The 12,812-nt window shown below is 45.8% G+C and overlaps 1 protein-coding gene across 2 annotated transcripts in view; it reads left to right on the top strand.

Annotated features, from left to right (window-relative positions):
• Positions 1–12,812, top strand: part of LOC115094992 (1-phosphatidylinositol 4,5-bisphosphate phosphodiesterase gamma-2-like) — an 85,035-nt gene that overhangs the window by 30,743 nt on the left and 41,480 nt on the right. The window lies entirely within an intron of this gene.

Here is a 12,812-nt window from a genome sequence, read left to right as displayed (position 1 = left end):
GAAAGAAAAAGCACCTCCCCCGCCCCCAGGCTTACACTGCCCTAATGGATCCATCCAACCCTGGAGGGAATGCACTTAGCTAATGAGGACACGTGAAAAGGTTTAACGGTTTTTGCCACGCAAATAATTTCATGAATGTTCTGTCGAGTTTACCTCTTCATGGAGCCAGGGGGGTTTCTGATAGAATTTCCTTGCAAACGGTGGAAAATGTTGAAATGTCACCAGTTCTGCAGTAATTTGCTGGTTTAGCAGCAGGGAGGGGCGGGGAGAGGAGAGAGAAGCACAGTAAAACGGTATATATAAAAAAAAAATCATCACAGACCAGATGCTGCTTTTATCATTAATAGTGCAAACTCTAATTTCACCGTGTTTTGTTAGTGCTGAAAGCTGATGCTGAAGGCCGTGACTGGGCAGACCCTTTAATTACCCCGGGGGGCTTTGACTTAGTCCATCTTCCTCTCTGGTCCCTTTCTCACCTTGCTAATTGTTCTGCCGGCCCGTAGAAGCTTCCTCCGTCTACCACAGACGTGGTGGGCTCTCTGTCTCAGACACATGGACCAGCTCGCGGACGGGGGAAGGAGAGGAGGAAAGCCTCGCCAGCTTCGCACGGAGCCCAGCGGTCTAACTGGAAGCGCAGTCCTCTAAGATCTGCTGCATGCTGTTTGGGGATCTGGATTCTGGATTTACGTACTCGCTTTTCCAATTCCAAGATCAAGGCGACTTACAGTCCCGGACCATGGGCAAAAAAAAAAAAAAAAAAGGAGCATTAAGGAGGACTCAAATCTTGGCATACGGCTGGTGGTTAACAGAAGGAAAAGGAGAAAGAGGCCAGCATGTTTCTGAAGGGAGGTAGGAAAAATGGTAAGAGCAGAGAGATGAGTATTACAAAAAAAACAACCCCACACACAAGGCGGGATTATGAAACAGGACAAAGTGATTCATGGAGGGAGGATAGACCAGCAAAGGCCCCAGTAAAAGAGAACATTGACGGAAGAGATAAAATCGTCTTGAGATGTATAAAGGAGAGAGAGAAAAAACCCAAAGGGGGAATAGGTAAGATAAAAGGGTGAAAGTGGGATCTGTGAAGAGGAGAACCAGAAGAAAGCAGAAATGTTACATAACTTCCTTTTGCTCAGTATTTACAGAAGAAGGGGAAGGTGACAGATCCAAGGCAGGAAATGACATTGATAAACGTGAAATGATTACAAATGCAGAGGTGGAGGCAGATGAGAGTGGATAAGGCCCTGGGATCAGATGGTGTATGCCCCGGGATACTGAAAGAGATCAGGCATGTGCTGAACGCACCCCTCGCAACTTGACCTCAGTAATGGAGGGTGGTGGGGGGGGGGGGGGGGGAGAGGGCCTAAGGGACTGGAGGAAAGTGTGAGAACAGGGAAGGAAGCGGGCAACCACCGACTCATTGGTCTGAGATCAGTAGTGAGCACAATGACGGAAAGCATACTAAAGAAGAAGATAGGGCAGCACTTTGAAGCAAGTAGATCACAGGACACCAGACAACATGGATTCACAAAAAGCAGATCCTGTCGGGCACATGTGATCGAGCTCTTTAATGAGGTGACAAAGGTGATGCATCAAGGAGATGCAGTAGACGTTTCTTGTCTGGTCTTCAGTAAAACCCTGAAGACTGGTAAGCCTCCTGGGTGCTACAGGTGTGCGCCAGAGATGTAAACTGGGTGAGGCACTGGTTGAGCGAGAGAACCCAGGGAGAGGTGGTCGCTGGTGTCCACTCTTGAGAAGGCAGCGGGATCAGTGGGGTACCCCTAGCGCCAGTTCTTTCCAATGCGTTTATGGACAACATAGCAGAGAGACTGGAGGGAAAGGGATGCTTGTTTGCATAGGATGTGAAAATCCATAACAGATCAGACAAAAAGGGAAGGGGTGAAAATTTAATGAGAAGAGACTTTTGGGGAAAACTGGAAGGGAGCTTCAGAGGAGTTAAAAAGGATTAAGATCCTGTATTAGGGGCATAAGAATTCACTAGCTAGCTACAGATCATTTGGAAGTACAAGAACTGCAACCTGTCAAGCCAGAAAGAGCACCAGGATTAATCATCCCAGATCAGCGGTTCTCAACCAGCGTGTGTCACCAAGCACGGCAGGTGTGTCGCACACTTCCTGGTCTCCCCGCTGCTCTTCTCTTCCTCTCCTCACCCCCAGCCAGACGCACACAGTTCTTCAGCGAACACTGCTGCCGTTCCCGCCCGTGCTATCAGCACTTTCAAGCCCAGAGTGGAACGGCAGCAGTGTTAGCGAAGCCGGCACAGCAACATGGCCTTTTCTTCTTCCCGCCCCTGCGGCCCGGAAGAGGAAGTCATGTTTACCAGGCACGCGGGAAGAAGAAAGGGCCATGCTGCCGCCGCTGCTGCAGAAATCGTGTCCCAAGGCTTCCCACGGCCCCGCAGAGGTAAGAAAGCAGCACTCAGAGGTTTGCCTGTGCTGCGTCATCGCAGTGCAAAGCAGTCAGCTAAGAATGTGGCCGCAGGGATTTCCTGCCACGCGGCTGTTTGGGAAATATCTTGATTAGCTGTCCCAGGTCTGCAGTGTTTAACTTTTTTTTTTTTTTTTTATATGGCCCCTGTTCCAGACCTACAGGTCCCGCTGATGTCATCACTGACATGAGCAAGATTGTGGCCTAAATCGTAAGGCCTCCAATGCTTTCTGCAGTTTCCCTCTCTCCTTCTTGCAGTGGCACTAGGCTCAGAGACTCATGACTGCGGCCGAGTTCATTGTGGGAGGGCTGGCAACTGTAGTGGCTCAACACACAGCTGTCCACTCCAGTCCTTCCCTTCGGGAACACTTCCTGCCTCTCCTCAGGCTATGGGGAATCTGCAACTGGCTCCTGCAGTTCAAATCGCAGCTTCATCATACCATGGGAAGCCTGTCATTGGCTTCCCGGGGCTCTGCACATCCACAGCCTACAGCCACTATTCTCATCCCCTCCTCCCTGCAGTCTCTGCACTGTGGGAGCTTCCCCTGGCTCCTGCAGCTAGAATCGTGGCCTTTCTGCTCTTGGCCACTCACCCGTACGACCAACAAAGGCCCACAGAGTGACTGTCACTGTCTCCCGCAGCCCTTGCACATCACGGCTACTCGACTGATTTCCCAAACTGCCTCATTGCACGAAATCCCCGCGGCCACATTCTCAGCTGACTGCTCTGTTCTTTGATGATCGCAGCACAGGCAAACAGCTGAGTGCTGCCTTCTTACTGCTGCGGGGCTGGGGGGTCAGTCACTCCTGCTGCAGTTCCCAGCCTGTCACAACTGCTTTAATAGCAGAATACCGGCTGTCTTGTGCTATAGCTGCCTTGTGTGCTAGGGGTGGGGGTGAGTGAGTGAGACAGAGAGAGTGTGAGCCAGCATGTGTGTGAGAGAATGTGTGAGATTGAGACTGTGTGTAAGCAAGAGAAAATGTGTGAAAGCAAGAGATTGGTCAGGGGTGTGACTGGAATGTGTGTGAGAGAAAGAGAGAGTGGTCAGGGAGGTGACTGGTGCATGTGAGAATAAGAGAGTGGTCAGGGAGGTGACTGGTATATGTGTGAGAGAAAGAGAGATTGGTCAGGGAGGTGACTGGTGTGTTTGTGTGAGAGAGAGAGAGAGAGAGAGATAGGTCAGGGGTGTGACGGTGTTTGTGTGAGAAAAAGATGACTGGTGTGTGAGTGAGTGAGAGACAGAATAGTCATGGACCCTAAGGAAGAGGAGCGTCAGAACAGAGCTTCAGCAGCCATTGCTGCTTCTGGTGTGTGCTAAGGCCTGCAAGGGAAAGGAGTAGGAGAGTTGCCGGAGAGGGTAAGTAAAGGTGGCTTTTTAATTATTGGGTATTATGTAATGTGTCTGCTGATTGAAATATTTTATTGGTGTTTAGAGAATTTTTAATAATTTTGTAAGTTTTTAATGATCGGATGTTCTATTTATCAGCTGTTTTGAAACATTTATTATATTTATTATTCTAGTTTTAGAATTATTATTTTATATTACTTGAGAAATGTATAAATAGAAATGTGGAGACAACTGAACTGGAAACAGCAAGAAGCCAGATTGAGTGTAACAATGGAAAAACAAAATCATTAACTTGATGGTCACTTTATTCTGTATTTGGTGAGGGTCTGTCTATATTCTGCGTGTGTGACCCAGGTAAAGGTATTCTGCAAGCTTGTAGTTTCTGTGTAGGGATCTATAGCAGCTTGGCTTGTTCTGTTTTCCTCATAGGAGGTGTATTGGTGTTTAGGGCCTGGTTAAATATTTGTAGTGTTGCCTTTTCGTCGGTAGGGTTGTTACTGTTTGAATGAGTTCCATAACTTTTTGTGCATTAGTTTGTGCGCATTATTGCAGATCCTGGGGGTCTATTAGGTGCTATATTTCTGTTTCCATTTCTTCAGTTTTGCACTGAATGCAGAGTGGCTTTTTTGGGTCTCCATTCCAGTTTGTCGCCATATTTGTAATTTGCGGTCTTTCTGTATGTACTTGGTGAAAGTTGATTTCTATGTGTGTGACCGAGGTGAAGTATTTTACTAGCATGTAGGCATTTCTATCAATATTATTAGTTGTGCTTTCTCAATAGGACATGTATTGGTGATAAATTACTGTTTTTTCATGAGGGCTATTGTGCATAAAAACTGTTAATGTTGCTGTTACTGAGTTGACGCCAGAAATATCTTTTTTGCAATGTAAATTGAAAGGGGATTGTTCTAGTTCTGTTCTGCATCCACTGTTAGGGGTCAGGTCGGTTCCTGTAGATACAGAGTATATGTTTACATTTAGCTCTGTGATGGTCATTTGTTCAATGTATCACGCATCTGTCAGGTGTGACCCGACAGAAAAAAGGTTGAGACCACTGACCCAGATGATCTCAAGCTACCTGGTCAATGGAAGAAAGCAGCAGGGGAAGCTAGCAGATTGTTTGGTTGTAGAAGTGGAGCTATCGGCAAGAAAAAGGAGGTGATCTTGCCCTTGCGTGGGTTACTGGTGGCCCCACTTTGAGCACTGTATTCAGTTCTGGAGGCTGCGCTTTTGTAAGGACATGGAAAGAACAGAAGGGAGTTAGGAAAAGAGCTATTAAAGGATACAAGGCCTGCAACACAAACTCTGCAAAGAGAGGCTTGACGTGATCAAAATGTACTTGCTGTAAGGAAAGCAGAGAGATGATAGAAACGTTCAAATATTTTATAGGTTTGTGGGCAGGTGAAGTTTTCCATAGAAATGTCCTTTCAAGCAAAAGGGGTCATCTCATGAAGCCGCAAGGTGAGAGGCTGAGAGGAAACATGAAAAGTTACTTATTTACGGAGCGATTGGTAGATTCCTTCAGTAACCTACCAGCAGAGGAGGTGGGAACCAGAGGGGAGTGGTAGGAAGAAGATTGGGAAGTTGCAGTAAAGGTAAACAACCCACCCTTCAGTCCTTTGAGAGCAGAGGGAAGGGGAAGGGCAATGTGGAGAAAACAAGGCCGAGTAAAAGGATGCGTGACCTAAAGACAACGTAGGCCGGGAAGTAGCCAGGTTGAAAACAGCAGACTCTAATTCCTCAGAAACCAACCAGATTGATGGTGGCTTGGTAACCCTCAGCAAGGCCACGGGGACCTAAGCAACTGGATATTCAGGGAACAGGCTCACTAATTTTGGTAGCTGTTTAGTAATGACTATTACAAAGCTTGGTGGTAAGACATGAGGCGTGGAGGGGAAGGCCGGCTGTTGGATTGAGTACGGGAGCTCTGTAACAGAACTGGAGAGGAAGGCAATGAAAATGGAGCAATATCCTGTAAGCAGTGAAACTTCTATGGGCACCAACTAGAATATATCCCTAGCAGTGTGAACAGAATACCTGGCTAGCAGTCTGATACAGTAACGAGAGCGGGAGAGCGGGCGAGCGCACAGGCCACTCTCCTGTGCGCGCAATTCAGTAAATAAAAATATTCAAATTAGGGCCCGCGGTAAAAAGAGGCGCTAGGGACACTAGTGCGTACCTAGTGCCTCCTTTTTGACAGGAGCGGCGGCTGTCAGCGGGTTTGACAGCCGACGCTCAATTTTGTCGGCGTCTGTTCTCAAACCCGCTGACAGCCACGGGTTCGGAAACCAGACGCCGGCAAAATTGAGCGTCCGGTTTTCAACCAGCGGGCCGATTTTTAATTTTTAATTATTTTTTACTTTTGGGACCTCACACTTAATATCGCCATGATATTAAGTCGGAGGGTGCACAGAAAAGCAGTTTTTACTGCTTTTCTGTGCACTTTCCCGGTGCCGAGAGAAATTAACGCCTACCTTTGGGTAGGCGCTAATTTCTGAAAGTAAAATGTGCGGCTTGGCTGCACATTTTACTTTCTGAATCGCATGGGAATAACTAATAGGGCCATCAACATGCATTTGCATGTTGTGGGCGCTATTAGTTTCGGGGGGGTTGGACGCACGTTTTTGACGCACTATTACCCCTTACTGAATAAGGGGTAAAGCTAGCGTGTCGAAAACGCGGGTTAACAGTGCGCTCCACCGGAGCGCACTGTACTGTATCGGCCTGTAGGTTAATTGGTCTTTATTTGCTGTCATCTACTATTTTAGTGTGTTGTAGTAAAGATGCATAGGCAGTCACCAGAACAGCTGACATGGAAGAGGACATCTTTTTTTGGCATCGGGGTAGGGGGTGCTAGTGACAACACGGCACAGTGTCCATAGATGTAACTAAATTTATACAATTACCTCAGCATGCGGGAAGAGGGAGTGAAATGGATCAAGGAGAACCAACAGGGTGTGCAGGGAAGGTTGCCTTCAACTCTGGCTAAGTCTTAGATTGGTCCGATAGAAGCTGTTGCAAGGAATCCAGGACTTAAGAGAGCTACGAGGACTCTGTGCTTCAGGCCGAGCAACAAAGGAGTTAGCTGAAATATAAAGAGGAGAAGGAAAAAAAAGGAGGAGCGCAGCTGTTACTCTTGGAGGTGTGCAGAGGGGATGAAATATAAAGAAATTATCAAGGATGTGCTGTCAGTCATTTTAAAATGATATGAAAACATTTGTCGTGTCATCTTGTGTCTTTCCCGTCTGAAGTGACACAAAATCTGCTGACATACTGTGTTTGCCATTCGGGTCGTTATATTGTGTGGTGTTTGCAAAAGTATGTGTGTGGTGCAAAAGTAAACTGTGGACTGTTTAAAAAAAACAAAACAAAAAACACACAATTAAAAACAAAACAAATGAAATAGATATAAAACGAAATGAAAAACAAAGCACAATAATTTTCCATGCACATTTTTATATTTTTTCTAAATTTTAAGTGAGCATTTAGTTTGCAAGTTTTAAGTGAACTTCTTTTCAAGTCAGAATGAACTTCTGATACATAAGGGACAATTTATCTTTCTTCACTTTACAGTATTAACAGATGGAAAGAAACAAGAACTAGACCCCAAATAAATTCTTTTCATTTTTTGCTGAATCTTCGTGCCGGAGCTGTACAATCCTGCAGCCATCAGAAATCCTCTGCAGCGAGTCGTGGTGGTGGGATGGGGATGCATGCCTTGTGGCACCACTTCTAGCTAAGACCCAGATTTTCAGGAAAACAGTTTTAAATTTAGAAATTCTTTTCTTCTTCCGGGAGTATATGGTGCTGTGTATAATTTTTTTTTTCCACCCTGGTAGATTTTCAACATGGCCAATATTTTGTTGATCTGGAAAAATTGTACTTTGCACTACATTGTTTTATTGGGGATACAGGGATACTGGTATTTTAGCCACCATTTTTAAAAACATATTTATTTTGGTTTGTATTAATGAGATTTTTGGACGGCGATCACCAAACTCCTGCCCGTTGGGGCAGAGCTGGATATTAAGTGGTGTCTGCCGTCGCCAGTTCAAACTCCCAACGAGGAGGACAGGAAGATATTGAGGCCAAGGAAGATCTAAATGGCTCATTTTTTTGATTACATGCATACAGAGTGGTGTTAAAGGATAATTTATTCACAGATTTAAAATATATTTCATTCGCAATCATTGACAAAATTTTGATATATTAAAAAAAAAAAGAAAAATATTAACAGGAGGATGGTGGTTGATAGTTAATGATTATATTTACAGCATAGTACCTATAACCCGGAGCGGTGATGGTTTGCTTTTATATATGAAACTATCAACACCCCCCCTGTTTTATAGTTTCTAGAGTCATGGAGTGATTACAGTGCATTCAAAAAAATGGTTCAGTCCATACAAGTAGATCCAGGTCTGCAGTCACCATCCATAACATTTTTCCACCCTATCTCCTTTCACTGCTGTATATTCTGATCTGAAAAGGAAAGTGAGGTTAGGTTTCAAGTTAGATTGCAGTGTCCAGTGACAAGTCACAGAGTTACACAATGCTCGTGGGAGATCTCAAGCCTCGGTTTTTACATCTTGCCCAGAAATGACTGTCCCACTAATCTGCATTGCAAATTTCCAAGCAGAATCTCGCATCTGCAAAGTGTTGAGTTACTACGTGTCCTGGCTACAAGGTCACTGAAACTCTTCACGAGAGCATTCTGCAGAGGTCCCCCCCGAGTTCTGTTGGGAACCCCCTTAAGGTTCAGTAATGTGGTCACTGAGGTTGCGTAGTGCAGGCTGAGGACCGAGCTGAGGCCTGTAGAACTGCACCGCTCCTTTATCCTTCTTGAGCTGGGTCCCGTGGAGGCTGCTGTGGCTTTGCATTGTTTCTCATGCACTTCCAGCAACAGGACGAAGCCCGTACCGCAGAGACTCGGGGCTCTGGACAGCGGGCTTTTCTCTGTACGGTGTGAAGCCTGTCTTTGCATTAAGTTTGAAGCTTTTTCTTTTACTTCACAAATATTCTGCACAGAGATTCAAACATTTCTCCAGGATTTACCTGCCTGCAGACAAATGCCTCCCCCCCGCAAGAAAGACGCTCTCTCCTCTTCCCATTAATCTCTCCACTCCCCCTGTGCAGATTGCATGGGTATAAGGGAAGAAAAAGCCAGGCCTGCCTGAAATAACATTTTCTCATTTTTCCTGTAGACAATTTATTCTTTGAGCTGCCTTTTGGAATGCTTTGGGGGTGAAGCAGGACTACACTCTCTACCACTCACCTCTCCTCCTGTTAAAGCTTAGCAGGGAGTGCCAACTGACCTTTAACCTAGAGTTTAGGGTCCGCAGTCTCTGGGGGTTAGAAAGATTCCGGGTGGCTGAGGAGCAACACGTTCCTGGTGTGTTCCAGCACCGAACTCTTTCATACCCTGCTTTAGGCATTCATTTTTCTAAAATGGAAAAGCAGGCGACGAGTCGTGTAAATAAAACAAAATGCAGCAGGAAGAGCTCAGAGGAAAGGAAGATTTGTTTCAGTAAACCAGTTTTGCTTGTGAAGAGCATCCCCTACCCGAGTCCCTGTAACAGTGGGGTTCGCCACTGTGAACGCTTGTTGGCTTGATCTTTGCCCGTGCTGACATGCTGCTTGAAGATGCTGGCGCTGAGTAATATGACAATCAACGTCAACTTAAGGACATGTTTTCAAAAAAAAAAAAAAAAGCTCCGTGTCGACATTGTAGATGCTTAAATCAAGTCAGACTTTCAACCCAATTAAGGGAGGTAAATTTTCGGCTGAAAATTCTCCTAAACTTAGGTAGCTCAAACTTAGCAGCGTAAATTTAGCCCTGCAATTCGTTTGCCTAGAATAGATTAAGAGCCTATCAGGCCGATACAGTAAAAATTGCAGGAGAGTGGGCGAGCGATTCAGTAAATTAATTTATTTAAATTAGGGCCCGCAGTAAAAAGAGGCGCTAGGGACACTAGCGCATCCCTAGCACCTCTTTTTGGACAGGAGCGGCGGCTGTCAGCGAGTTTGACAGCCGACGTCGGTTCTCAAACCTGCCGACAGCCACGGGTTCAGAAACTGGACGCCGGCAAAATTGAGCATCTGGTTTTCAACCCGCGGGCCCATTTAAAATTCTTTTTTTTTAAAATTTTTAACTTTTGGGGCCTCCGACTTAATATCGCCATGATATTAAGTCGGAGGGTGTACAGAAAAGCAGTTTTTACTGCTTTTCTGTGCACTTTCTCGGTGCCGGCAGAAATTAACGCCTACCTTTGGGTAGGCGCTAATTTCTGAAAGTAAAATGTGCGGCTTGGCTGCACATTTTACTTACTGAATCGCGCAGGCATAACTAATAGGGCCATCAACATGCATTTGCATGTTGTGGGCGCTATTTGTTTCGGGGGGGGGAGGGAGGGTTGGACGCGCATTTTCGGCGCGCTATTACCCCTTACTGAATAAGGGGTAAAGCTAGCGCATCGAAAACGCGCGTCCAAATGCGGGTTAACTTCGCTCCGCCGGAGCGCACTGTACTGTATCGGCCCGTAAGTTAGGTGCCTAAACTTTCTTCCCCGCCCTAGCTCTGCCTCCTCAGCCTCTCACCTTTTAGGGTCCTAAATTTAGACGTCTAATGAAACCGGGAGCCTAAGTGTAAGCCCTTAGGCCTGGTCAAGTTTCCAAGGGACTGATTTAGACATTAACTCTCCAGGTTCAGCACCTTAGAAGCTTGATCCCCCTTAGTTTTTATTTAAGGTCGAGGACAGGGAAGTGAATATATGCTGAGAGAGGTTTATTTTCTGAGCAGGTGTGAGGACTGACGGATTTTGTGGTCTTAGGTGACACTCTCCTACACTTCTATGCAAATACTGGCACCGGCTTGGTCTGGGAAAGAAATTTGTATTGTTTTTCTTCAGCGGTGCGGTTAAGGCACATCTTGCGTCGTTCTTCGGCTGTGTCTTGTTTGAACAGATGCACATTTCGCCTTCCCAGAATGCATAAGGATGAAGTTTGCAATTAAAGGCTTCTTCGGGAAACCCAGAGTCGTGACCTTTTTCTCCCATCATTTTCTACTTGGATTTCATTTTGGGGGCAAGAGTTGGGGGCTGGCAACTTCCCTGCTGTTCGTTTTGGGCTTCCTGCTGCACTGGAACTGGCCTCAAATGGGGCTACAGCATAATGAGCCTTGTGGCTTCTACGCACCTGGTGCTCCTCCATTTTTAAACCCTCTCTCCCTGGCTGGGCATCGCAGAGAGAGCCCTCGGGGGAGGGGTCACAGATCCTGGCTCTCTCCAGAATCTGCATCCTGCATCTGGACTTTAGGTGTTGCATTTATGCCATGGCCGAGGCACCCTTACCACCTCTGTGGGTTCCCTCCCCTACGGTCTGTGAATGCACCAGCCCTAGCCTGTGCCGGGCCTGAGGAATTGAAGCCGTGTTTGAATCATACCAAGGTCTCCCACATGGCTGCCTTGAACTGTTTGAAAACTGTCTTAACCACAGCACTGCTTATAAAGCTTCTGATAAGCTGTTTGAGAGTGGCTGTCTTTAATTTTTAAGAGCTACTGGTATGAACAGGCCTTGGATCTGTTATTGAGACCATGGATCTGTTGTTTGGATTGGCCACCGTTGGAAAGAGGATGCTGGGCTTGATGGACCCTTGGTCTGACCCAGTATGGCATTTTCTTATGTTCTTAAGACTATGCTTCTGAAGCCCTGAAAGTCCAACGGGACTGTAAGCGCGGGGGAGTGTGTGTGTGTGTGACTGATCAGAGAGAGCATGCCTTTGCTCGCTCATTGAGACAACATTATGCATTTTCACTTTGGAAAACATTAAATAGACTAAAATGACAAGTGTCACTCTGTCACAGTGCAGCATCTGCAAGGCTGTGCAGCTGCCTAACCCTTCATGTTACACTTCTCTTTCCCAGCAGAACGAACTGATCATTTTGGAATTATTATTTTTATTTTTTTTTGGGTGGGGGGAGAGAATTGGTTTCTGGTTTATTAAATTCATTGGTTCTGTATTCAAAAGTAAGCAAAGTCTTAAGCAGTTGACCTAACTGAGAGCTTATCTCATCTGTTTGCTCGCTCATTTATTTGATCAACATTTGCCAAAAATCAGCTTCTCCCCTCAAGAAAACTCCCTTCTCATCCATTCCTAACAATTTGATAACGAGATAGGACCAATTAGTAAAATCCCCAGGCCTGAGACTCGTTTACCTTTTAGTAGCAATTCGGTTGGTTGGCTTTAGGCCGGCGCTGAATGAGGATGTAGCTGTGCATTTCTAAGGCTGGCTCAGGGAATTAAATGCTGAAAAATATTTTATGCTCTGGCCCGGAGACTATGGAAATGAGGTCCTCCAGCACGGGTAGAAATTAGGCTGTACGGTGATGGAATTGGACAGCTGTATATAACATACTTAACTGAATTTCCATACCATAGCTGGCGGTTTCCTATATGTTTGCTTTATTTTGAGATAAAGTTCAAACTAATTGGATAATTTCTGTTATTTATAGACTGCCTTACCTGACTATTGCTACAACAAGGTAGTGAACAGAAGACAACAGCCCTCTACTGTTCAGTCTCTGAAGCAAAAAGATTGCCATAAATCAGGCTTGAAATGAAGATGCAGGGTTATTATAAAAAAAAAAAATGCAAATAGTTTGTCTGCTCAGTTCAGATGCGGTACGATGGAATTCCTTGTACATTTCAAAGATGGCATTTGCTTTTTCCTCTACATCAGAATATGTGACCCAGGGCTGAATAAATGCTCCAATCCAGTCAGTTAACTCTAGTAACTGATCACGTAGGGCTGCATTCAGACAAGCATTGTTACAGAGGGCCGAGGCCCATCCCATCTGTGGATTGTACCCACTCATGGGCTGGTGCCCATGAGAAGCACAACTGTGACTCCTTAGGCTTGACCCTTCCAGGAAGATCTGTACAGATTGCCAGCTTTGTTGAAAGCACAAGAGATTGCTTTTCTTTTGCCAGCCAACTGGTTCCAGCTTTACTCTGGATTC

This window comes from Rhinatrema bivittatum, chromosome 7 (assembly GCF_901001135.1).
Source record: "Rhinatrema bivittatum chromosome 7, aRhiBiv1.1, whole genome shotgun sequence".
Classification (NCBI taxonomy): domain Eukaryota; kingdom Metazoa; phylum Chordata; class Amphibia; order Gymnophiona; family Rhinatrematidae; genus Rhinatrema; species Rhinatrema bivittatum.
The sequence above is the reverse complement of the archived record's forward strand: the minus strand, read 5'-3'. Positions and strand labels throughout refer to the sequence as shown.